This window comes from Hemiscyllium ocellatum, chromosome 23, assembly GCF_020745735.1.
Source record: "Hemiscyllium ocellatum isolate sHemOce1 chromosome 23, sHemOce1.pat.X.cur, whole genome shotgun sequence".
In the NCBI taxonomy this organism is placed as follows: Eukaryota; Metazoa; Chordata; class Chondrichthyes; order Orectolobiformes; family Hemiscylliidae; genus Hemiscyllium; species Hemiscyllium ocellatum.
Window position 1 is genome coordinate 51,803,097 of NC_083423.1, and position 27,940 is coordinate 51,831,036.

Consider the following 27,940-nt stretch of genomic DNA (forward strand, 5'->3'; position numbering starts at 1 on the left):
AGGATAATGTTGCTAATCCTCTCTTCCACCTCCCTGGAATTCTGTGGAGACCAATAAAATCTCCAAGAAGTGTGACCTCTCCTCTCCTGTTTCTAACCTCAGCCCACATTACCTCAGTACACGAGTCCTCATCAAAAGCTCTGTCAGCCACCGTTATACTATCTTTGACTAACAAAGCCACACCTCCCCCTCTTTTACCACCTTGCCTGTTTTTAATGAAGGGTCTAAACCCTGGAACCTGCAACATCCATTCCTCACCCTGCTCTATCCATGTCTCCGAAATGGCCACAACATCAAAGTCCCAGGTAACTATCCATGCTTCAAGCTCACCTACCTTATTTCGGATACTTCTGGCGTTGAAGTAGACACACTTCAACCACTTTGCTGTCTGCCAGCACACTTCTGTGACCCCGAAATCCTGTCCCTATCCTTCCTACTCTCATCCTCCTGTGCACTGCAGCTTCACCTCCTGTTCCCATCCCCCTGCTGAGCTAGTTCAAACCCACCCGAATAGCACCAGCAAATTTCCCACCCAGGATAGGTTTAGAGGGATATGGGCCAAGTGCTGGAAGATGGGACTAGATTAGGTTAGGATATCTGGTCAGCATGGATGAGGTGGACCAAAGGATCTGCTTCTGTGCTATACATCTCTCTAACTCTATGACTCTAACTGCAGAATCATGAATCATTAAACACTACTCAACTGCCAAAATCAGTCATTACCGAAATCAGGAGAAAGTAAGGACTGCAAATCCTGGAGATCAGAGTTGAAAACTATGGTGCTGGGAAAGCACAGCTGGTCAGGCAACATCTGAGGAGCAGGATAGTCAACCCCTGACTCATGCACTTAACCTGAACACTATGGGCAATTTAGCATGGCCTGCACAACTTTGGACTGTGGGAGGAAACCAGAGCAGTCATAGAGTCGTACAGTGTCACCTTTAATTTTTCGAGCTTTTTTGTAGCTAATACACACCATTTTTCTTTATCTCACAAAGGCCTCAATAAATTAATTCCTGAGGGAATGGATCTTTCTTAAATTAACTTTGTTGTGACCAACCAATGAATGATTAGGTGGCATGGTAACTCAGCAGTTAGCACTCACAGCACCAGGAACCCTGGTTCGATTCCAGCGTCAGGTGACTGTCTGTGTGGAGTTTGCACATTCTCCTTGTGTCTGTGTTGGTTTCCTCCCACAGCCAAAAGGTGTGCAAGTTAGATGGATTGGCCATGCAAAATTACCCATAGCGTCCAGGGGGATGTGCAGTCTAGGTGGATTAGTCATGGGAAATGCAGGGTTACAGAGATAGCTGAGGGGATTGGATCTGGGTGGGATGCTCTTCAGAGGGTTGGTGTGAACTTGATGGGCTGAATGGCCTGCTTCCCCACTATTGCGATTGTATGATCATGACATGGAGCCAATTCATCCTTCTTTGTCTAGGATTAAAATAAAATGGGGATCCACTCCCAGGGTCATAACAGAATTCTATAACCTATATGCAAAACAACCGAAAGTTAAATGAAACCAAAATGCTGTGGTCCTGGTCATCCAAGCAAACACAGAAAACACTGGAGAAATTCAGCAGGTCAGATGGCATTTGCAGAGACTGAAACAGAGTTAATATTTCAAATCCCACGTGACTTTGGTGATAGTTAAAAATTGATCAAAATCAGTGTAATATTAAAATCAATTAACATTTTAGATATATTAGATTCAGGTTAAGAATAATTGAAGTCAATACAAAAGAAAAATTAAACATGGTTGGGCTCAAGGGTAAGGATGTGGGGTGTATAAGCGTGAAATTTAAGACCCAGAAACAGGAGAAACAGCAGGGTCCCATAATTTCCCTCTTGGGCTGTGAGAGAGATTCCTCGTCAGCTGTGTATTAGATGGAAAATGGAGCATCAGTATCCAGTGACTCTGACTATGACATGGGTGTTACAGTAATAACTCAGACCCCATGAGAGGACTTAGTTGGCTGGACAGCTGGTGTGGATGAGATCAGTGCCAACAACAGGGGTGGGGTGGAGGTTCAATCCCCATTCCTGCTGGGGGTAGCTTCACAATCTTGTCCTACCCCATGGTGGATGTTGGGTCAGACCTGCAAATAGGCAGTGATCTCCAGAAGATCATACAATCTTCCTCATTGACAGTTGTCCTTTCTTTCAAGGAGCATATCTAATCAGGACTGGGGGCTTCAATGGGCCTGTGGCCAATGATCCATAGGTCTTTGAGCAGATGAGATGGGACATCCCATAAGACACTGGGATCCAGTGTGCATAATCTGCTTCCTTTTCTTTCTTTTCCCACCCTCTGCCCCTAGTAAAAAATGAGGTCTGCAGATGCTGGAGATCACAGCTGCAAATGTGTTGCTGGTCAAAGCACAGCAGGTTAGGCAGCATCTCAGGAATAGAGAATTCGACGTTTCGAGCATAAGCCCTTCATCAGGAATAAGAGAGAGAGAGCCAAGCCGGCTGAGATAAAAGGTAGGGAGGAGGGACTAGGGGGAGGGGCGATGGAGGTGGGATAGGTGGAAGGAGGTCAAGGTGAGGGTGATAGGCCGGAGTGGGGTGGGGGCGGAGAGGTCAGGAAGAGGATTGCAGGTTAGTCTGTTTGAGAAGAGCTTCTGTGCAGAGGAGATGACCTGGGGGGTGCAGTGAGAGAGGGACTCACTGAAATCCTTGTAGAGGGAGGAAGAGAGCTTCTTCAAGGAAGGCATCCTTGTAAGAGGATTCGCAGTAGGTTAAAATCTTCGAGTAAAAAATGAGGTCTGCAGATGCTGGAGATCACAGCTGCAAATGTGTTGCTGGTCAAAGCACAGCAGGTTAGGGTCTGCAGATGCTGGAGATCACAGCTGCAAATGTGTTGCTGGTCAAAGCACAGCAGGTTAGGGTCTGCAGATGCTGGAGATCACAGCTGCAAATGTGTTGCTGGTCAAAGCACAGCAGGTTAGGGTCTGCAGATGCTGGAGATCTCAGCTGCAAATGTGTTGCTGGTCAAAGCACAGCAGGTTAGGGTCTGCAGATGCTGGAGATCACAGCTGCAAATGTTGCTGGAGATCACAGCTGCAGCACCCTCTGCCCCTGCCTCATTGTGATTGTGTGGGAACCCAATGACTGATCATTGTTAGACAAGATGTTGCCTTTCTGAGCAATTGGAGTACCAGTCATTAAGGTGCTATACGACAAGGATACCTTTACAATGTCTTTGAAGCATTTACATTGTTCTCTCCTGGAATATTGACCATTTGAGAGTTGGGAAAACAGAATCTGGTGGTGGTGGGGAGAACATCTTTGGCTATCTGAAGATGGTATTCAGTCCAACAAAGTGGCTTTATGGGCATTTTACCTGAATGTTTGAGGAGGTGGCATTAAGAAGGACATCATCCTGTGTTCAGTGAATCTCCCAATGATCCTGGAGGCCGAAGCAGAGGCTGGTGGAATTTCTGTCTGTTTTATCTGTGTCACTCAAACACAATTGAGATCTTGCTGCAGTACAGGAATGTGATGACAACAATTAATCTGTACACCAAGACTTCAGGTGTGTTGTGGGGATCTTTATTTTCAAACACTCACGACCATAGTTTGTAGAAGGCTGAAATAGTCTAGTTATTGGGTCTCCTCATCAATGGTCGCCTTTTGAGAAAGATGTCTGCCAAGGCATGGGAAGTGCCCATTTCACAGATTAGCCTTCAACATGTATAAGAAGTGCAATACTGATGGAGTGCTACACAGTTGGAGCTGCCATTTTTTTGAGAGATCTAAAACCAAAGATGCAAATTATCCTGTGAGACCCTTTTGAAATCAGTGAATAGTCCTGGCCAGTGTCTATCCCTAGCCCATTATCTAAAACAGGTGATTTTCTGTTTATTTTGTGTTTGTCAGACCTTGTTGTGAGGTAACTTGGTTTATGTATTTCTTACTTTACAATTGTGACTGTATTTCAAAATTTCAAAAAAACCCTCAATTGGCTTTAAAGGAGGCCTGAAGTTGTGAAAGTCACTATATAAATGCAAATCTTTCTTTCCTTAGCTGCATGACCAAGTGTCCCTGTTCATGATAATCATAAGAAACAAGCTCACAAACTCAAAATAATTAAAAAGAATTAGCCCATGACATAATTTTCAAAGAAAATGGTGTCTAAAATACTTCTTTTAAAATCTATGTTGAATTTTGCTGTTAAATTAATAGCAGACCTGTTCAAAATATGTCATTCATATAAATGGTATGGGCATCAAGATAATCATTCACATTTTAAAGTTTTATTGTCAGCCAAAATGTAATTTTTAAAGGTTTGACAACTTGAAAGTGGTGTTTTAGATGAAGGGTGACTGAATTAACACAATTTGTGACAATGAGATTATTTGAAAAAACAGACTCAGATTAATTATGAAGATCTCCATTCTCGGGTTTCACTATCTTTGAGGGGCATATAAACAGTGCAGATAGCTGGTACAAGCCAGGAGCAAATACTTCAAGATATCTGACATGAGAGAGGCACCTTATTAATACATGTTAGTATTGCTCTTGGGATGATAGTGAGAAGACTATGTGTAACAGCTGTTAAGACTTTTGCACAAATGCTGCCTTGCTCATGAGGAGTGTTACAGCTTCCAAATTGAATGATGGAATTTGCAAGATTTACAAATCCTTCAAAGATTTTTCTAAACCGAAAAGCTGAAGTGATTAAAGACCAACAGTTATTGTGAAAAAATAATATTAATTCACCACAACCTTCTTGCTGAAGACAGTAGATTTGGATGAAAATATAGGAAGCATGGTTAGTAGTTGTGCAGATGATACTAAAGTTGGTGGTGTAATGGAAAGTGATGAAGCTTATCTAAGAGTGCGATGGAATCTTGATAGCCTAACCCTGCTTTCTCCTCATAACCTTTGATCTCGGTCACCCTAAGTGCTGTATCTAGCTGCCTCGTGAATATATTCAATGTTTTGGCATCAACTACTTCCTGTGGTAATGAATTCCACGGGCTCCCCGCTCTTTAAATGAAGAAATGTCTCACCATCTCCAACCTAAATGGTCCACCTCAAATCCTCAGACAATGACCAGACCCACCATTGGGAACATTCTCCCTACATCTACCCTGTGTAGTCCTGTTAGAATTCTATAAATCTCTATGCCACCCCTCCTTATCCGTCTGAACTCCAGCAGAAACAAACCTATAATCCCCAAACCTATAATCTTTAATCTTGCACAATAATCTATTATGCAGGACTTCATGAAATGCTTTCTGAAAGTCCACATATACCACATCGAATGGCTCCCCCAATCACCTCTACTAGTTACATCTTCATTGAATTCCAATTGATTTGTGTCAAGCATGATTTCCCCTTCATCTATCCATGCTGACTCTGTTTGGTCCTGACACTACTTTCTAAATGCTTTGCTATAAAATCCTTGACAGAGGTTTATGAGATCACGAGGGACATAGGTAAGGTGAATAACAATGGTCTTTTTCCCCAAGGTAGGGGAGTCCAAAACCCAAGGGAATAGGTTTAAAGTGGGAGGGGAAAGATTTCAAAGGGGTCTGAGGGGCGCATTTTCGTGCAGAGGGTAACGCATACATGAAATGAACTGCCTGAGGAAGTGGTAGATGCAGGTACAGTTACAACATTCCAAAGACATTTAGACAGGGATGTGGCCAAGTGCGGGCAAATGGGACTAGGTTAGTTTGGGAAACCGGACGAGTTGGAACAAAGGGTCTGTTGCTGTGCTGTATGGCTATATGATTCTGTAAACATCTGGGAAGAGATTTGGAGATGGAACAGTTGGCAAGGGCAAACATCAGGTAATGTGCCCAATGCCTTTCCATTTCCATGCCATTTTGTCAACAGCAGGTGCCAATGGCCACTCCCGCAGCTTCAACATTGCCCTCAGTGGCACCAATCACCAGACTGAAACAGGATTACCTTTGCTTCTTAGGCCTGAGTTCAGGAAACTGCCACCTCTACCAAATTCTAGCCCTTAGAGTCATCGAGGCATATAACACTGAAAGAGGCACTGCGGCCCAACTCGTCCATGCCAACCAGTTTCCTTAACAAAACTAGCCCCATTTGCCTGCATTTGGCCCATATCCCCCTGAACCTTTCCTATTCACGTATCTGTCCAAATGCCTTTTAAATGTTTAAATTGTGATGCCTCTACCACTTCCTCTGGGAACCCCTTATTCACCCCAATGTGCTTCACAGCCAGCAAACTACTTATGAAGAACAGTTGCTGATGTAACTTTGGAAATGCAGCAGCCATTTTTCATACAGTGAGTTCCCACAAGTTAGTAACAAGATAAATGACCAAAGGATTTGCTTTACAGATACTGGTTGCGGAATGACTATTGGCCAGGGGCACAACAGAGATCTCTGCTGTGTTGCATTTGGGTCTGCAAGGGTTAATACTGAGGAATGCCTTAAACAGCACCCACTGGACAGAATGGCTGCAGATCTCGAAGGAGTGTGATCTAACATCTCGACCTCTCTGTAACGCTGTCTATCATATCGATGTAACCTGTAACTAATTACTAACATGCAATAAACTATATCGTGTTAACCAAAAACACTTCTTAGATCAGGAAGTCATTCATAGAGCATAGATGTAGAGGTCAACAACACAGAAAAAGGTACTTTAACCCATTATATCTGTTCCTATCTCCTCTAATTCCATTTTCCAGCATTTCATCCATCACCTTGCATGCCTTGGCATTGCAAGGGCACATCTAGATACTCCTGTCCCACACTAGACTGAGCAGGGCTTGTACTTTGCTGCTCCTTAAGAGTAAGTTTGCATTAACCTTCACTATGAGCTGCAGTTTAGTGAACAGCATCGTCATGATGAAGGACATATGCCTGAAGCGTTGACTCTCCCGCTCCTCAGATGCTGCCTGACCTGCTGTGCTTTTCCAGCACCATATTTCTTGACTCTGACCTCCAGTATCTGCAGTCCTCATTTTCTCCTGAAAAGCATAGTGACCAAACATGCCCATACAAGGGGTGGGCAATAAATGTTAGCCAACCAGCAGCACCCATACCCCAGGAGTGACTAAAAATAAGCCATACCTTATTTGGGCCACTCTGGTCTCCAACACCACAATGGGTCAATGGAGGGGGGTACCCTCATGTTCATCTCTGAAACTGCTCAGTTTCAGTAAAAAAATACCAAACTGACCTTTATGTTTTTAGCATCTATAGGAACCAACAAAGTATTGATTGAGAAAATCTAATGGGCGAAAGTGAGGACTGCAGATGCTGGAGATTGGAATTGAGTGTGTGGGGCTGGAAAAGCACAGCAGAAGTATCAACATTTCAGGCAAAAGTCCTTCATCAGGAGAAAATATAATGTCCATCTTAATTTTACCACTTTGGTAGTCACGTGATGCAACAATGGCAGAGTTGTTGATTAATCCCAGTGACCCAAGTGCACCAATGTGTTTATCAAAGGTCTAAACGCAAGGTGAGGAAAAGTCCAGTGCTGGAGAACTTTGGGAGCTTCTGGAGCACTTGCCATTGCCACATCATGTTGCAGAACACTCATTTATTCCATCCCAAAGTGCAATCTTTAAAAGACGGTGACCTAATTCGCATCAGAGTGAATCAATAGCAAATTCGTTGCTGACTCCTTAGGGATTGAGTTTCATTGAATGGTCACTGACTCACTTCCCATTGTTTGTGAAGTTTGGTTTTGAATTTTGTTGTCTCGAGTTTAGGCTGTGCCCTCCGCTCACTGTTACACTGTTTTGGCTGCTCCCTGTTCAGATTAACCAAATGGAACATGGACGGTATGTGAAGCTAAGGACTACTATCATCATTCAGTCATTCCTGGGGAATAACCAAGCACAGTGTGCTAAGACAACTCGCATTGTCTCAAAATTGTGCTCATCGTTTTGACAATGTTAAATCTTATTATTACTTTTGCAATGCTATTGAAAAAGGCTGTAAATCTTAGATTAGATTCCCTACAGTATGGAAACAGACCATTTGGCCCAAAAAGTCCTCACCGACCCTCCAAAGAGTAACCCACCCAGACCCATTCCCCTACTCTATATTTACCCCTGAGTAATACAACTAACACTATGGGCAATTTAGCAATTCGCCTGACCTGTACATCTTTGGATTGTGGGAGCACCCAGAAGAAACCCACGCAGACATGGGGAAAATGTACAAACTCCACACAGACAGACCCTTGAGGCGGAAATTGAGCCGTGGTGCTGTGAGACAGCAGTGCTAGCCGCTGAGCCACTGTGTGTATTGGATGTTGCAAAAGGTTGAACCACGCACCAGAATTTTCCCTTCCACCCTTTTTGGCAATAAATCGATTAATTTAAAAATGATCATATGTGCTTCTTTTGGTCACAAAATTAGCATTGGGGTAACCAAAGGTATGATGGTTCTACCCTATTGGAAAACCAGTGACCTCGAACTGTTCAGGGTACTTGGAGCACCTGTAATCAAGGTCTTCAGAAAGAATCCATTTCATTTTCAATTTGCAGTTAAGACAGATTTCCTTCTTTATTACAGAATCTATTGGAACAGGTGATATCTGGAGAATATCAACTCGACAGCTCAAATCTCCAAGGCTCCTCTGCAAGGATGTATTATTGTCGTCACCAAACATAATCGAGTGTAGTTCTAACCTTCCAACAGATCCAGCTTATCTCTTACATGAATATCTGTTTACTTTCTCAGTGTCGGTAAAGACTTCATTTGTTACGAAGTCTGCACTAAAAATGCTGAGTTGATATGGATTCGTGTAAACAAAAAGTGTTAATCACGCAGTATGACGATATGGCCTTTTAGCTGAGAATGGAAAACCAGAACATTTACAAAGAGGGTGAGTGAGCCATTAGAACTGGTTAGCACTGCTGCCTCACAAGGCCTGGAGCCGGGTTCAATTCCACCCTCGGGCGACTGTGTGGAATTTGCACAATTTCCCCGTGTCTGTATGCGTTTCCTTGGGTGCTCTGGTTTCCTCCCACAGTCCAAGGATATGCAGGTTGGGTGAATTGACCATGTTAAATTGCCCCATAGTGTCCAGGAATGTGCAAGATAGGTGGGTTAGCCATGGGAAATGCAGGGTTATAGGAATATGGGAGGGGTGTGTGTCTGGTTGCAATACTCTTCAGAGGGTCAGTGTGGACTCAAGGGGCTGAATGGGCTCCTTCCACACTGTCGGGATGCTATAATTTCTGGGTGAATAATCACCTCGTGACTGTAAAACGAGCTGTCCCACAGCCACTGAGTCATTGTGTATGAATCATGCCCATTAATAAAATCCATAAGTCAATTCTCTTTCTTTTACTTCCCAGTGTAATATTCACCAGCATCGATCAACACCTGAAACAAGTGTTTGGCATCCAGAGGATACCCTCCTGCCAACCAACACCAAATTCAGAAGTTGAATAAAGCTTCCATGGGCATGCTCTGCTCAGTTTTTCTGGGTTTCCAGTGGTTAGTGGTCCTTACAAAAATAACCACTGACAGAAAAGCAAGCTCATGTTTATGCAAACCCAGCAGGCTAATCCGATCCTGCGACAGCAACAATGATACTAAAAGCAAAATACTGTGGATGCTGGAAAACTGAAATCGCTGGAGAAACTCAGCAGGCCTGTAGAGAAAGAAACAGAGTCAACTCATCCTGCCAACATGTGGGGCAGTACTATGGGGGCAGGCTCACTCTTACACCTGATTGATTACCCTGAAGACCCAATCAGTAAACAGATCTATGTCCCAATGCAACTCTCTGATTTAATGCAAATAAATCCCAAGATCCACTATCCAACAAGCTGGAGGCCATCTCTTTTATTTTTTCCACTTGTGGGTCTTGGGTCTCATTGGCTGGGCCAGTATTTATTGCCCATCCCTACCTGCCCTTGAGAAGGTGGTGGTGAGCTGCCTTCTTGAACCACTGAAGTCCATGCGCAGTAGCTAGACCCACAATGCCCTGTGGGAGGTTATTCCATCTTGGGTGCGGATTTCCCTTTTGACCCCACAGTTCCCTCAGCCAAGTAATGATTCTTCAAGTTTTTTGGCTTTAAATTTCAATTCTGCATGGCCTCATGTCCAGCTTAGTTTATGGGTGGCACGGTGGCTCAGTGGTTAGCACTGCCTCACAGCACCAGGAACCCTGATTTGATTCCAGCCTTGGGTGACTGTCTGTGTGGAGTTTGCACATTCTCCCCTTGTCTGTGTGGGTTTTCCTCTGGATGCTCTATTTTCCTCCCACAGCCCAAAGATGTGCAGGTCAGGTGAATTGGCCATGCTAAATTTCCCATACGTTCAGGGATGCATAGGTCATGTGCATTGGTCAGGGGTAAATATAGGTTAATAGACGAGGGGAATGGGTCTGAGTGGGTTACTCCTCAGACAGTCGGTGTGGACCTTTTGAGTCGAAGGGCCTGTTTCCACACTATAGGGATTCTATGATTCCAGCTGCCTGTTATTATTTCCAAATGGCAGGATAATTCAGCACCAAACTCTCATGCTATCATTATTTACACCATGACTACACCCTTATCCAAGTCTTCAGAAGGTTCACCATGAGTTCTCCTGATCATCTGCTGGATCGTCAGTGAAAGCTGCAGATTTATGCCTCGGCTTCCTGACACAGTTATAGAAAATGCCCAGGAATGTCCTTGTGGTAATTCTGCAGTCCCCTGGATTTGGAAACATAGCAGTCATGAGATCACATTTTGGCAGCAAGTTGTGTAATTTAATTCAGTCAAGCGCAGGGCTAGAATAATTGATGCTAACAGGCACCCTTGACATTTTTTAACCTGATATGCCCTTGTACAATATGGCAACGATCTCAATCACAAGAACCTTCAGAAGTTGTAAGGGGGAGTTATAACATACGCTTAGCTCACCCACAGACATCCTTTGGGTGGGAAGATAGACTGAAGCCATCTCCCTTGTTCTGTATTTGGGAATAAGAGACTCCAGTTTTCCTTGTGGGGCCCTGAGATTCGTTTCTAGCCCTCTCCATCCCATAAGAAAAGCAGCCAGCTTTGGGTCACACATACACACACACACACACACATACATGGACACACATATACACAGATACATACATGGACACGCACACACGGTCTCACACACACACGTTAACATGCACACACGGACACTCATACACGAACGCACACACACAGACACGCACACACGAATATACTCACACATGGACACACACACACATGGACATGCACACATGGTCACACACACAGACACACACACATGGACACACATTCACACATGGACACACACAGATTCTCACACACACACACACACATAAATGGAACGCATACACAGACACATGCACACGGACTCACACACATGGACATGCATACACAGACACTCACTCACACATAGACACACATACACACACATATGGACACGGACACACACGGATATGGATATGCACACACACACACACGCACACATGGACACACACACATGGAAATGCACACATGGACACACATGTACACAGACACACACACACACATATGGACAAGCACACACAGATACATATGCACACGGACACACATGCACACACACGCACACACACACACATACACACACACGGCCATGCATACACAAACACGCACACACAGACACACATACATGGACATGCACACACGCACACGGACACACGCACAAATGGACATGAACTCACAGACACACTCTTACACATACACACACACACACACAGACACGCATACAAGAACACACACACGCGGACACACACTCTCAGATGGACACACACACACGCACACACATGAACACACTCTCACATGGACACACAAACATGGACACACACACACACACACACACACACTAACGGTCATAATTCCCTGTCCATTAGAGCAAATGAAAAATGGAACACATCTCCATCAGTTTTACACAGGGTAAGTAACCAGGGCAACTTTAACTGTCCATGTGTCCATCTATTCCTCATGGGATAGGTTTTATCCTGAGTCACTGACAGAATGAGCAGCAAAGCATTTAGTGAGACCCTGCACAAAGCTGTCCAAAACGTCCTTCAAGGATCCCAATAGAATCCTCACAATTTCCTGGAGCTGCAGATCAGTCTGATGAAATATGACCCTCAAAATGACAAGCATCTCTCTGGAACTGTCAGATTAAAGAGTGTGCCTCAGCCAAACCTCTCCAGGTGCCTGCTTGGGGACCGGCAGCAATGAAGCAAGGGCTGCTGATCTCCCTCGCATGGACGTTGATGAAGAAATTGGACAAAAATAAGGAGATGGTCAAGGAGTGGGGAAAGAAGTCTGATACCTTCCTTCCCCCAGGATCCCTCATTAAGCAGGTTCTTCACATTCTGGGACCATATCTGAAGAAGCCTTGTAAATTCCTTTCCTTCCCAAGAACACTGGAAACAATGCTAACCAAAGTAGATAAAGTCAATGCAACCACCACGTTCCTGGTGAAGAAGGTGTTGTACCTGGCTGTTGATGTGGGCCACATTAAAATGACTGAAGAGAGGTTTGTCCACAACATTCATTTGGCAAACAACTTCCTGGTTTCACTGCTGAGGAACTGGCAGAGCGTGTGTGCCCAATACAGTAAGAAGGGTATGGGCAAGTCTCAGCACCTTTACTGAGTGATTGTATATTTTTAAAAATAAAATATCGCACAGCAAGGAAATGTAATACACTTCCATATCACAAACAACAGCTAACATTTGAAATGTAAAGCTGTCCTTTATTGACAATGCTTCTGAAAGTGACAGCAAGTGGCTGTTCAGCTTAGAATTTCACAGGAACTGTTTGATTAGTTTTTGTGTTATGGCATCTGATGTGTCACACTGTGTACAGAATAAGGCTCATTGTCAATTATTGATTCTACCTAGCATCGCTGAGGTAACGTAACAACACAAAGAAATACTCGACCTCTACTTGAAAGTTTTCTTGCATAACATATAGAAGAATAATTGTTAGCTCTTTTAGCTGGGTTTAACCGATCCACTGACACTATTGGAAGCACAAAGATGATCTGACACGTGTCCTGAGGGCAGGACAGTGGCTCAGTAGTTAACACTGCTGCCTCACATCGGCCAGGTTCGATTCTACCCTTGGATGACTGTCTGTGCATACAAAGTTAAAAATCAGACTACACCAGGCTATAGTCCAACAGGTTTATCTGGAAGCACTCGCTTTCAGAGCACTGTTCCTTCATCATGTGGTTGTCACAACAACCTGATGAAGGAGCAGCACTCCAAAAGCTAGTGCTTCCAAATAAACCTGTTGGACTATGACCTGGTGTAGTCTGATTTTTAACTTTGTACACCCCAGTCCAACACCGGCACCTCCAAATCATGTTGGTATGGAGTTTGCACATTCCCCCATGTCGGCGTGCATTTCCTTCGGGTTCTCTGGTTTCCTCCAACGGTCCAAAGATGTGCAGATCAGGTGGATTGGCCATGCAAAATTGCCCAGAGTGTCCAGGAATGTGTAGGATGGGTGGATTAGCCATAGGAAATGCAGGGATAGGGTAGGGGGATGGCTCTGGGTCGAATCCACTTCTGAGGGTCGGTGTGGACTCAATGGGCCGAATGTCCTGTTTCCACACTATGTGTTATATGAAATACTGCATTCTGACAGGATGCCACTACCTGAAACATTGACTCCATTTCACTCTCCACAAATACTGCCAATCAGCCTGAGTTTTTCCAACATTTTAGTCCTGTTTTTTAGATATAAAGCAACCTGTACAGTAATTTCTCTCATTGCTGTTTGTGGGAGCCTACCATGTGCACATTAACTGCTATATTTATCTAAACTGCAAAATGACTGCATTTGCACAGCATTCCATTGACTGTAATATTCATCACAATGTCCTGAGGTCAATAAAAGATTGACCATGCAAATATAGTTCCTTCTTTGTTTGAAGCAGCAACACACTTCCAGATTCAATAGCTCTGAGATGGAGCTATAATTGTGAAGACTCTTGTGGTAAGGTGGTAGTATCCCTTTCTCTGAACCAGAAGGCCTGGGGTCAAATCACATGTTGCTGCAGAGTATGTCATAAGACATCTGAGTAGATTAGTTAAAAATATCTGGAGCCTTTATGAAGGGTGATTTTAGATGCAAAGTTCTTTAACATAAAAATTTTGTTGGAGAGAGAATGAATTAAAATAATATCTTTCGACATTAGCTACTCAATAAGGCCAAGGCTGGCCTGTTAATCCAGAGCCCAGGTAATGTTCTGGGGACCCAGGTTCAAATCCTGCTATGACTAGATGGTGGATCTTGAATTCAATAAAAATCTGGAATTAAGAGTCTTGCGATGATCATGAATCCATTGTTGATTATCAGGAAAACTCATTTGGTTCACCAATTCCCTTTAGGGAAGAAATCAGCCACTTTTACCTGGTCTGGTCTGCATGTGACTCCAGAGCAATGTGATTGACTCTTAACTGCCTTCTGGGCAATTAGGGATGGGCAATAAATATTGGCTTCGCTGGTACCATCCTGTGAATAAGTTAAAAAAAGTTGAAACACTTCCCTGTTTTGAAAAAGCATTGAAAAATAATCTTGAAATATCAAGAGAATACTCAATGTTTAAATAAATCGATTTTCCAAAAATGATTTTCCTGTTATTTCACTGTTACTTTTTATTGTGTTAAAAAAAGGAGCCAGCTGTTAAGTTAGCAATGGCAGCTAGCAGCAGCCTTGTTTAAGATGAATAGCTTGCAAGTATTCAGCCAATGCCGCAGTTAGCAAGGCTCTGTTGCTCAGGATATAAAACAGCGCACAGTGAGTCATTGGAATGAAACTGAATTGGGAAAAGAAATTTGGCGCTACTCACACTGGACTGCTCTCAGCACTCACTATTTTTAAGGACTCTGTTCTACACAGCCCCTGTACAGCGACACACTGTAAAAGTCCTAATGTTCAGGCCAGGAATTTCTCGAGACTGTTTACATTGGCACTCTAGAACCACTAATCAAATCTTGAAATGCCATGAAAGCAAACACAACTCGTTTTGACAACAAAATGCCAGATTATTTGCTGCTGAAAAAGTGTTTGAGTCAATCTCAAAATATTAAGTATGCTGACAGCATGCTTTGTCACTGATGGGTATTTGTTGCACAAATGTATTAGGATGAGCCCACTAAAGCCCTGCATTTCTCATGATTTCAGATTAAAACAATGGTTGCAGAGTTTCATTGAGCACCACTTTTGAAAGGGGTTTGATTAATTGAGGAAACCTGAATATACAGCAGCAGCAGCCTCCCTCTGACATCTGTCCAGGACCTCCTCTAATTTCCTGAAGGAATACTGACCCATCTAAGTCTTCCTCCATTTTCTGCAAATAATACTGACCAGCCTAAGCCTTCTTCAGATTTCTGGCGGCCAGTACTGACTGAAATAACTCCACACGGGCCGGTATCCTGTCACTAAGTCACCCTTTATTTGCATGTGGAAGTCCTTGACAGCTTGCAGAGTGAACAGAACTTCTGACCTTCCTGTCTGTATCTATCAGGCAGAGCTCCCTGATTGGACTAGGTTAACAGCCCCAATCAGGGAACTCACATTCTATAACATCCACTTGCCTGACCCCGTTACAATTACTATATTGACCTGTCTAAGTCTCCCTCTTATTTCTGGGAGTAATACTAACCTGATTCAGCATTCTTTTGATTTTTGGGAGTAAAATGGATCTGTACAGATCTTCCCCTGATTTTTTGTGTGGTGTAATGAGAGTAATTTAGATCATGACTCTTAAATTAGTCATAGCAAAGACAACAGTCTAGAATGAACACATGAAGAGGTAGGTTTTAGATTAGATTTTCTAGATTAGTATGGAAGCAGGCCCTTCGGCCCAACAAGTCCACACCGTCCGTCTGAAGAGAAACCCACCCAGACCCATTCCCCTACCCTATATTTACCACTGACTAATGCACCTAACACGAGGGGCAATTTAGCGTGGCCAATTCACCTGACTGCACATCTTTGGATTGTGGGAGGAAACCAGAGCAAATCCCTGCAGACACAAAGAGAACATGTAAACAGTTGCCTGAGGTAGGAATTGAACCCGGGTCCCTGGTGATGTGAGGCAGAAGTGTTAACCACTGAGCCACCATGCCACAGGTTGTATTCACCCCACTGGAGAGCTGTACTGTGAACTCACTTGGTGTGGAAGGAGTGTTACAGTACATAAGGAGCAAAACAGCCTTTCTTCAAAATAAGGAAATTGCAGCTTCAGGGACAGGGTATGTGCAGTCACCCACAGCTCGAGATATTCCAGACTGCTGTCTCAAAGTACAGGGAGCAATACTGGTTTAAATCACATAATAAAATATCTGCCAGTTATACTCACCTGTCTGCATTGTTTCACAATCTCTTTGAGTAATACCAACATTCCTGGGCTTAAACTCGAGGAGAAAACCTGAATAGGAGATTCAAACATTTATCATTGATCTAACAGCTGAGCCATTCATTTCAAAAGACATTTGAGTTCTAATTTTATTTCTTGTTAATCACGTCTTCTTGACAACATCAAGTCAATTTCATGTGTTTCTTCTTGGGAAGGACCTTACCCATTTGGCTCAGAGAACATCAGAAGGTAATCATTTACTTCAATTTTTCAGTTCTTTCTGGAAGGGAGAACAAAAGGACAGAGTTTTATTTACATGGAGAAAAGCTGCAACAGTAAGGGGCTTGGGGGAGCTTGTGCATGAGAGACAGAAAGCTAACCAACAGGGGCAACAGGTAATTAGGAAGGCTAATGGATTGTTGGCCCTTATTTCAAGGGGATTAGAGTATAAGAGTCGGTAAGTCTAAATGCAACTGCATAAGGTGCTGGTGAGACGTCATCTGGAGCACTGTGAGCAGTTTTGGTCCTTATTTAGTGAAAGATATCATTTTATTGGAGGCAGTTCAGGGAAGGTTCACGATGATCCCTGGTATGGAGGGATTGTCTTATCAGCAAAGGCTAAACAGATTGGGACTGTACTCACTGGAGTTTAGAAGAATGAGAGATGATCTCATTGAGACTTGAGAGATTCTATAGGGGCTTGACAGGGTAAATGCTGAGAGGAAGTTTCCCCTCTCAGCTGAGAGTCTAGGACCAGAGGGCATAGAATCAGAATAATTTAAGATGGAGACGCGGAGGAATCTCTTCATTCAGTGGGTTGAGAGTCTTTGGATCTCCTTGTCACAGTGGGGATAGAGACCTTTGTAAATTTAAGACTGAGATAGACAGATTCTTGATCAGTCAGGGAATCAAGGGTTGAGGGGAAAGGGCAGGAAAGTGGATATGAGGAATGTTGGACAAACCATGGTGTTATCAAATGGTGAAACAGGCTTGAGGTGCTGAATGGTCTACTCCTGTTCTTATTCCTTGTGGTCTTAATTTTAGTCACGTACCACGATACCACCGTTAGAAATTGGCTCTTTTGTCCATGGCTATAATGATCCATTCAATCATGTGTTGAATACACCAAGGGTACAACTCTCTCAGTAAAGTTCTCCCTAATTCAGGAATGCTGCTTTCAGGATTATCTTGCATAGCTAAATGATCATATTTCATAAATGAGAAACCTCAGCTGAACAAACAGTAAAATTACCAACCACATTTCTGAAATTAAACACCAAGAGGCAGAAATACCTTCAAGATATTTACTGGGGAGGAATTACAAGTCAGATCAATCCTTTACAATTTCTTAACCCCGGAGATCCCGTGGAGGTACAAGTTGCTGAGAATTGAAGGCCAGGTTTTCATCCTCAAGGCAGGTAGTGGGAGTTGGGGAAATTGCCAGCTTTGTGTGAATACCTCAGGAATTATTGGCTCTAAAAGCTGCGTTTTTATTACTTGGAGGACTGGTACCAGTTGGAGTTGATGTTGGATAGGTGCAAAGACAGCCACAACACCTATCAATTATAAAGTTAGACCTGTGTGAGAGGCTCACAGCAGAGCTGTGGGACTTTGCTTCCGTGTGCAATTAAAAACAGACACTCCTCTATAATTGTCACACACTGTCACTGCCCACACCTTCCCAGTGCACCATTCATGACCCCTTGTAATCAAATACTGCCCCCATCCATGACTTCGCATGCCCCCAACAAAGCTGTGGTATTAATGAATTGAATTTATTGTCACGTGTACTGAGGCACAGTGAAAAGCTTTGTCTTGCGAGCAATACAGGCAGATCACAGAGTTAAGTAGCATAGATCAGTAAATAATAGTAATGGATAGAAGGTTACTGCCACCCTTCCCATTCCCTTGTCTACTGTGTCTACCACCCTGTTTGTGAGTCTGAACAAGAAGAAGCTCTTTTCCTCACATGATCTAATTTATTGCATGATTGTCACTGGGTATAATTTGTGGCACAGTGTGGTTGCCCCCTATCGCTGAACCAAAGGGCCAGGTTCAAGTTCCACCTACCCCTGGAGGTGTGTCACAACACGTCATGTTTTGATGGCTGTATGTTGGCACAGTGGTTAGCACTGCTGCCTCACAGCGCCAGAGACCTGGATTCAATTCCCGCCTCAGGCGACTGACTGTGTGGAGTTTGCACGTTCTCCCCGTGTCTGCGTGGGTTTCCTCCGGGTGCTCCGGTTTCCTCCCACACTCAAAAAATGTGCAGGTTAGGTGAATTGGCCATGCTAAATTGCCCGTAATGTTAGGTAAGGGGTAAATGCAGGGATATGGGTGGGTTGCGGGTCGGTGTGAACTTGTTGGGCTGAAGGGCCTGTTTCCACTCTGTAAGTAATCTAATCTAAAACATATTTTATCACAGAATTGTTACGATGCAGACTGTCACCATTTCACCCAAAGTGGCTGCACTGCCTCAGCGTTTCAGTTAATGACAATCTCCTGCCTTCTCCCCAAACCCCTGCACAATATTTTCATTTACATAGCTATCTAATGTCCTCTTGAACGCATCAATCAAACTCATTTCCACCACACTTCCAGGAAGTGCATTCCGTACTGTAACTTCTCACCTCACGTTTGTCTCTTCTGCAAATCACTTTAAAATTTTGCCCTCTGGCTCTGACTCCTTTTACAAACAGGAATAGTTTCTCCCTGTCTTTTCTGCCCAGACTCCTCGTGATTTTGAAAATTCCTATCAAATCTCCCCTTCACCTTTCTCCAAGGAGAACAGTCCCAACTTCTCCAATCTTTCTTCCTAACTGAAGAGTCTCACTCCTGGATCCATTCTTGTAAACACCTTCCCCTCTGTCTCTCCGATGTTTTCATAACCCTCCCCTGGTGTGACACCCACAACTGTACACAATTCTCTGACTGAGGTCTAGCCAGCATTCTAACTTAGTTCGTCATCATTTCCCTGCTCTTGTACTCAATGCCCTATTAATGAAGTCAAGAAAACTGTATGCTTTATTAACAGCTTCCCCCTCCTGTTCTGCCACCATCAATTTCTTATTCACCCAGATATCCCTACTCCTTTAGAAAAGTACCCTTTATTTTATATTTATTTCTCCATGTTCTTTGTGAAAGTGAAAAGAAATCACCTTCCCAGACACAGAAAGGACAACTCCATAACCAGTAAATAAAAAGCAGGGCAATCACGACTTTGCAAATAATCAGGAGGAGCTAAAGGAAAGCAATTCATTGACATCGGTGACCAGTCTGGTGCCAGAAATGTGCTGCTCTCACATTTTTTAACCTTCTCCGCAATTAATATTTGCGTCTTGTCCCAACTCTTTGCATTGTTTACATCTGCACAAGAATTTAAAGAAAGGGGTGACGTTTAAATTGCAGAGTTGTAGGTTAGCGATTCAACCTGTCTACTTTTTGTGACTGATTAAAAATAAGTTAGATTCCAATAAACGTTGATAGTAAAAAATCTGCATTTTCCTTTAAGCTGAGTTAGACAGGTAAATCTGGGCAATTCCATGGTTGAAACACATTTTCACATCCACAGCTTGATTTCTGGTGCACAATCCCTGAAGGCTGTCATGTATCTTCACTCCAATATTTTTACCTGAGATCTTTTCCAGACAACTGTCAAAAATGTCCACCTGAAAGTGGGTCCTATGTGGTTACTATTTTGCTGATGCCAAGATACACTTAAGTACCTGTCCAAAATCATTAGAAAGTATCCAAACCTAAAATAGCATGGCGGCTCAGTGGTTAGCCTTACTGCCTCACAGCGCCAAGACCCAGGTTTGATTCCACCCTCAGGCGACTGTGTGGAGTTTGCACATTCTCCCTGTGTCTGTGTAGGTTTCCCCTGGGTGCTCCGTTTTCCTCCCACAGTCCAAAGATGTGCAGGTCAGGAGGATTGGGCATACTAAATTGCCTGTAATGTTCAGGGATGTGCAGGCGAGGTGGATGGGAAATGTAGGGTTACAGGGATAGGGTGAGAGGGTGGGATGCTTGTCGGAATGGCGATGTGGACTCAATGGGCCGAATGGCCTGCTTCCACACTGTGGGGATTCTATGAGTGTACATTAATGTAAAAACAAATGGAGATCAGAGTAAAAGATAAAGGTAAAATCAATATAGTCTCACCAGACCAATGAGCTGCTCTCTTATTAGATTCTGGATTAGTAGTGTTGGAAGAGCACAGCAGTTCAGGCAGCATCCAAGGAGCAGCGAAATCAACGTTTCGGGCAAAAGCCCTTCATCAGGAATAAAGGTAGAGAGCCTGAAGCAGGGAGAACCTCCCCTTCCTGGAAATCGCTACATTGATGACTGCATTGACTCCACCTCATGCTCCCACGAGGACCTTGAGCAATTCATCAATTTCACCAACACATTCAACCCTGACCTTAAATTTACCTGCACCATCTCTGACACCTCCCTCCCCTTCCTGGACCTCTCCATCTCCATTAATGACGACCGACTTGACACTGACATTTTTTACAAACTCACCGACTCCCACAGCTACGTGGATTACACCTCTTCCCACCCTACCTCTTGCAAAAATGCCATCCTGTATTCCCAATTCCTCCGCCTCCACTATATCTGCTCCCAGGAGGACCAGAGAACACACCAGATGGCCTCCTTCTTTAGAGACCGCAATTTCCCTTCCCACGTGGTTAAAGATGCCCTCCAACGCATCTCAACCACATCCCGCACCTCCGCCCTCAGACCCCACCCCTCCAACCGTAACAAGGACAGAACGCCCCGGTGTTCACCTTCCACCCTACCAACCTTGGCATAAACCAAATCATCCGCCAACATTTCCGCCACCTCCAAAAAGACCCCACCAACAGGGATATATTTCCCTCCCCACCCTTTTCCACCTTCCTCAAAGAACGTTCCCTCCGTGACTACCTGATCAGGTCCACGCCCCCCTACAACCCACCCTCCCATCCTGGCACTTTCCCCAGCCACTGCAGGAACTATAAAACCTGTGCCCACACCACCTCCCTCACCTCTATCCAAGGCCCTAAAGGAGCCTTCCACATCCATCAACGTTTTACCTGCACATCCATTAATATCATTTATTGTATCCGTTGCTCCCGATGCGGTCTCCTCTACATTGGGGAGACTGGACGCCTCCTAGCAGAGCGCTTTAGGGAACATCTCCGGGACACCCGCACCAATCAACCACACCGCCCTGTGGCCCAACATTTCAACTCTCCCTCCCACTCTGCCGAGGTCATGGAGGTCCTGGGCCTCCTTCACCGCCACTCCCTCACCACCAGACACCTGGAGGAAGAACGCCTCATCTTCCACCTCAGAACACTTCAACCCCAGGGCATCAATGTGGACTTCAACAGTTTCCTCATTTCCCCTTCCCCCACCTCATTCTAGTTCCAAACTTCCAGCTCAGCACTGTCCCCATGACTTGTCCGGACTTGTCCGACCTGCCTAGCACCTTTTCCACCTCCCCCACTCACTTATTGTGAAAGGTCTGTTTCCACACTGTAGGGAATCTAATCTAATAAAGAAAGAATCAAGTAGTCTATGCTACTTTCTCCCCACCCCTCCCTCCTCTAGCTTATCTCTCCACACTTCAGGCTCTCTGCCTTTATTCCTGATGAAGGGCTTTTGCCTGAAACGTTGATTTTGCTGCTCTTTGGATGCTGCCTGAACTTGGATGATGCTGTGCTCTTCCAGCACCACTGATCCAGAATCTGGTTTCCAGCATCTGCAGTCATTGTTTTTACCTGCTCTCTGATTAAAGACTAGTGGTGCTTTAGCCTGAAGGTCACCACACCTCGGGTGAGGAGAGAGGTTCAAAAAAAGAGTCATTCAGGAAACCTCAGCAATGCTGAATCCATATCAGTGTAGTCATTCTTTAAATATGAAAATTAGATTTCAAATCAGTCAGCCACATTTTATGCATCTCAGAATGTGGGATGGCACGGTGACTCAGTGGTTAACACTGCTGCCTCACAGTAACAGGGTCTGGGCATCTTTATGTGTGGAGTTTGTACATTGCTCTGGTTTCCTCCCACAATCCAATGTGCAGGTCAGGTGAATTGGCCATGCTAAATTGCCCATAGTGCTAGGTGCATTAGTCAGAGGGATATGGTTCTGGTGGGTTACTCTTTGGAGGTCAGTGTGGACTGGTCGGGCTGAAAGGTCTGTTTCCACACTGTAGGGAATCTAATCTAATAAAAAAAGAATCAAGTAGTATTTCACTGTGTACCTGATACTAATGGACTTGTAATCTTGTCTAACTCAGCAACCATCCTGATTTAAAATTATAATCGCTATTCTTTGTCTGTCCTAGAACTCTTCCTAACAACACTGGACTGCAACACGTGATGGAGGTAGCTCACCACTGCCTTATCATAGAATCCCTACACTGTGGAAACAGGTCATTTGACCCAACAAGTCCACACTGACCCTCCAAAGAGTATCCCACCTCAACCTTTACAGTTAGCCCTGACTAATGCACCTAACCTACACATTCCTGAACTCTATGGGCAGTTTAGCATGGTCAGTTCACCTAACCTGCACACCTTTGGATCATGGGAGGAAACTGGAGCACCTGGAGGAAACCCCCACAGATAGTTGCCTGAGGCTGGAATCGAACCCGGTCCCTGGTGCTGTGAGGCTGCAGTGCTAACTACTGAGCTGTCCCCATATAACAGAAACACATCTCACTCACTCAGTGAAACAGACAATGAGATTTAGATTACTTACAGACTGGAAACAGGCCCTTCGGAAACAAGTCCACACCGACCCTCCGAAGTGCAAACCTCCAGGCCCATTTCCCTATATTTATCCCTTCACCAATTTACCTGACCTGCACATTTTTGGACTGTGGGAGGAAACCAGACAGCCCGGAGGAAACCCACACAGACACGGGGAGAATGTGCAAATTCTACACAGACAGTTGCCTGAGGCGGGAATTGAACCCGGGTCTCTGGCGCTGTGAGGCAGCAGTGCTAACCACTGTGCCATCATGCCACCCGTTATCTCAGGACTTGAAAGAAGTTCTGGGATTTATGTATTAATGAACCAAAACCTGCATCCCCATTCTAAGTGATTAAAGACTTAGCAGCAATCTAGGTTTGTTCAATTCGTCTCATCAGTTGTATGACACTTTGATCTTTTATTATCTTTTACTGACGAAGGAGCAGCGCCCCGAGAGCTTATACTTTCAAATAAACCTGTTGGACTATAACCCAGTGTTGTGCTATTTTTAACTTTGTCCACCCCAGTCCAACACTGGCACCTCAACATCATGAAAGGCATTTGGCTAAGAACCCAGAAAATTATTAGGGAGCTAAAACACTTGAGTCCCTGCTTGATTCTCCTTCTCTTAGAGAATTGCAAAACTTTGGAATTCCCTTCCTCAAAAAGACTTGGCATCTTTAAATATTTTCAAGACCAAAATATTGTGCTAGTGAGCACCATTCAAATGGAGCGACACTGGAGAAATGTAGCAGTAATCGGGGATAGCAAAATGGGGTGATTAGATACTGTTCTCTACTGCAAAGATAGAGAGTTCTGAAGTCAGTGATGCCTACTGGTGCTAAGGTTAAGACTGTCACTTCTGAGCTGGAGAGGAACTTAGATTGGGAGGGGACGATCCTGTTGTGATCACCCAGGTATGAATGACATTGATAGGACCAGGAAAGGGGTTCTGCTGAGGGATAACAAGCAGTTCAGGGCTAAAATGAAAAAGGCCAGAATCACAAGGATAATAACCACAAGATTAGTACTTGAACCACGTCAATTGGCGTCAGTTAACTAAGATTAGAGAGGTAAATGTGTGGTACAAAGATTGGTGCCAGAGGAATGGGTCCCAATTTCAATTCCATTGGCACCAGTAATGGAGAAAGAGAGAACTGTTTGTGGGATGATCTTCATTTGAACCAGGCTAGAAACCCTGAATCATTGAATCACGGAATCCCTATAGTATGGAAACAGGCCATTTGGCCCATCAAGCCCACACCAACCCTCTGAAGAGCAACTACCCACCTACCCTATCCCTGTAATCCTGCATTTCCCATGGCTAATCTATCTCGCCTGCACATCCCTGGACACAATGGGCAATTTAGCATGGCCAATCCACCCAACCCGCACATCTTTGGACTGTCCTGGTAAATAACATAACTAAGATTGTTGATCGGGCTTTAAACAAGTTAACACAAAGAACTGAGGATGCTGGAAATCGGAAACAAAAACAGAAAGTACTGGAGAAACCAGGAGGTCGAGCAGTGTCTGTGGAGAGAAAGCGGAGTTGACATTTCTAGTCCAGTAACCCTTCTTCAGAACTCGACATTAAAGGGTATTCGATATTCCAGATAAATAGACATAAAGGAAAAGGAAATGGAGTAGTTTTGTCAATGAAGGAAAACATCAGTAGAGTGCTGAGAAGGGATATGGTGGCAGCAGATCATGATGTATAATGAGTTTGGGTGGAACTAAGGAATAAGGAAGGAAAGAAGCCATGGATGGGAGTTATCTGGAGGCCAAAGAGTTGTCTCACGGTGGGACTGAATCAGGAAATATTGGAGGTGTGTAAGAAAGGCACTACAATTGATTTTGATCTGCATATTGCTGGACAAACCAGATGGGCAAGTGTAATTTGAAGATAAATTTGCAGAGTACATCAGAAGCAATCCATCGTAGAGCCTATTCAAAACAGAATATTTTCAATCAAGTAATACATAATAAAGTTAGATTAATAAGAGATGTTGTAGTTGAGGATTGTCTAGAGGGTATTGATTGCAACATGGTAAAATTTCAAGTTCAGTAACTCGGATATCAAACCATTGGGCCCACCTAAAATAAGGTGACTTTGGAGATATGAAGAAAGAGTTGTCTAAAGCGGACTGGGTAAATAGACAAAGGGGAAAGTCAGTCAATGAGCAGTGGCCCAGACATTTTAGCAGACATTTCATAATGCTCAGCAACAATTTACTGGGGTCAAAAAGAAGGACTCAATGAAGTGGGTGATCCACCCACAGTTAACAAGGACTCCCATATCACATCAAAACCACAGCATATAAAGCATGCAAACTAGAGTAGACCAGAGGATTGGGATTCTCTTTACAAATCAGCAGCTGTTGATTAAAAATCTAGTAAATGGGAGAAGATTGATTACAAAAATAATATGGCAATTAATATAAAAACGAACAGCAAGAGCTTCTGCAGATATATAAAAAGGAGAAGAGTAGCTGAAGTAAGTGGTGGACTCTTGTCAAAGCTGACTGGGGAATTGTTAACAGGGAAATGCAGGTAATTTAAATCAATGTTTTGCATCAGCCTTCTTGCCATGAAATTCCTAAAGCTGTCAGATTAGCAAAATAATGGGAAAGGTTTTGTAACAGTCTCTGTCATAAGGGACAAAGTATTTCACAAAGTAATGGGAACTAAAGCCAAATAGTGAGCATGACAGACTCAGTTTGACCATAACTACAGGCCAGAGTAGAGTCATTGAGTCACAGAGATGTACAGCACAGAAACAGACCCCTCAGTCCAACTTGTCCATGCCAACCAGATATCCTAAAAAGATCTAGTCCCATTTGCCAGCATTTAGCCTATATCCTTCCAAACCCTTCCTATTCATATAACCATCCAGGTGCCTTTTAACTGCTGTAATTGTACCAGCCTCCACCACTTCCTCTGGCAGCTGATTCCATACACATACTACCCTCTGCATGAAAATGTTGCCCCTTAACTCCCTCTTATATATTTTCCCTCTCACCCTTAACCTATGCCCTCTAGTTCTGGATTCCTCCACCCCAGGGAAAAATACCTTGTCTATTTATTCTATCCATACCCCGCATGATTTTATAAACCTCTATAATGTTACCCCTCAGCCTCCGACGCACTAGCCTGTTCAGCCTCTCCCTAGAGCACAAATCCTCCAACCCTGCCAACATCCTTGTAAATCTTTTCTGAACCTTTTCAAGTTTCACAACATCTTTCCAATAGGAAGGAGACCAGAATTGCATGCAATATTCCAACAGTGGCCTAACCAATGTTCTGTACAGCCGCAACATGACCTCCCAACTCTTTACTCAATACTCTAACCAATAAAGGAAAGCATACTATCCTATCTACCCATGACTCCACTTTCAAGGAACTATGAACCTGCATTCCAAGGTCTCTTTGTTCAGCAACAATCCCCAGGACCTTTCCATTAAGTGTATAAGTTCTGTCCTAATTTGCCTTTCCAAAATGCAGCACCTCGCATTTATTTAAATTAAACTCCATCAGTCACTTCTCAGCCTATTGACCTCTCTGATCAAGATCCCATTGTACTCTGAGGTAACATTCTTCGCTGTCCAATACACCCCCAATTTTGGTGCCATCTTCAAACTGACTAACTATACGCCCTATGTTCACATCCAAAGCATTTATATAAATGATGAAAAGCAGTGGACCCATCCTTGCGGTACTCCACTGGTCACAGACCTCCAGTCTGAAAAACAACCCTCCACCACCACCGTCTGTCTTCTACCTTTGAGCAAGGTCTGTATCCAAATGGCTAGTTCGCCCTGTATTCTATGTGATCTAATCTTGCTAACCAGTCTCCCATAAGGAACCTTGTCAAACACTTCACTGAAGTCATACCAGATCATGTCCACCACTCTTCTCTCATCAACCCTCTTTGTTACTTCTTCAAAAAATTCCATCAAATTTGTGAGACATAATTTCGCATGCAGAAACCCACGTTGACTATCCCTAATCAGTCCTTGCCTTTACAAATATATGTACATCCTGTCCCTCAGACATCTCTCCAACAACTTGCCCACCCATCGATGTCAGGCTCACTGGTCTATAGTTCCGTTGCCTTTTCTTACTGCCTTTCTTAAATAGCAACACCACGTTAGCCAGTCTCTAGTCTTCCTGCACCTCACCTGTGACTATCGATGATTCAAAGATCTCAGCAAGAGGCCCAGCAATCACTTCCCTAGCTCCCCACAGGCTGTTCAGCTTTAAATTTGCTGTGTTCGAATATCCTCAGCAGCTCAGAATGACCAAATAGATTGTGTTAATTGCAATCTGTCTCGGCACCTCTGATTCCTTATGGATCTGGCTGCAATTAATCAGTTGCAGTGTTGACATATTCCGCCAGTTCCCCAACATCGCAACGATTTTCCCCACGAGTAGTTCACTCTGAATTTATCGAGGATAGAACTGGCTCTGGAGGTTCGTCTAGCTGGGAGTACTTCCACCAGTGACTCAAGAGCAGCTTGCAATATCTCACAGCAATTGAAGGTCATTATGCAGCATGCAATGAGCCCTCCCTGAGCAGAGAACGTGCCCCACAACCTGTCATCACCACACAGATGTGACTGCAGTCCCATGTGACATTTACTCTCTGGAGTGAACATAGTAACTTCACCTTCCATGTCAACTCATTAAAAGATAATGAGTGTATGCAAGGAAATACTTTCCCTACCCACTCTCGAATTTTCCAAATGAAATGCGAAATTTCAGCAACATAATTGAAAATGTTTCAAAATGAATCATGTGCAATAAATAGATATTAACATTTATTCAATCCATGAAAGCTCTGACCTTTGTTTCC

The 27,940-nt window shown here is 43.9% G+C and overlaps 1 long non-coding RNA gene and 1 pseudogene across 1 annotated transcript in view; one reads left to right on the forward strand and one right to left on the reverse strand.

Moving 5' to 3' along the window:
- Positions 1 to 27,561, reverse strand: part of LOC132826940 (uncharacterized) — a 38,878-nt gene extending 11,317 nt beyond the window's left edge. Inside the window, exons 1-4 of the long non-coding RNA XR_009645942.1 lie at positions 27,267 to 27,561; positions 16,562 to 16,618; positions 16,342 to 16,410; positions 14,388 to 14,489 (exon numbers count right to left, since the gene is read on the reverse strand). This is a non-coding gene — a long non-coding RNA (uncharacterized LOC132826940). The remainder of the gene's footprint in view (positions 1 to 14,387; positions 14,490 to 16,341; positions 16,411 to 16,561; positions 16,619 to 27,266) is intronic.
- Positions 11,988 to 12,619, forward strand: LOC132826939 (large ribosomal subunit protein uL1-like; annotated as a pseudogene).
- Positions 27,562 to 27,940: the final 379 nt, after the last annotated feature.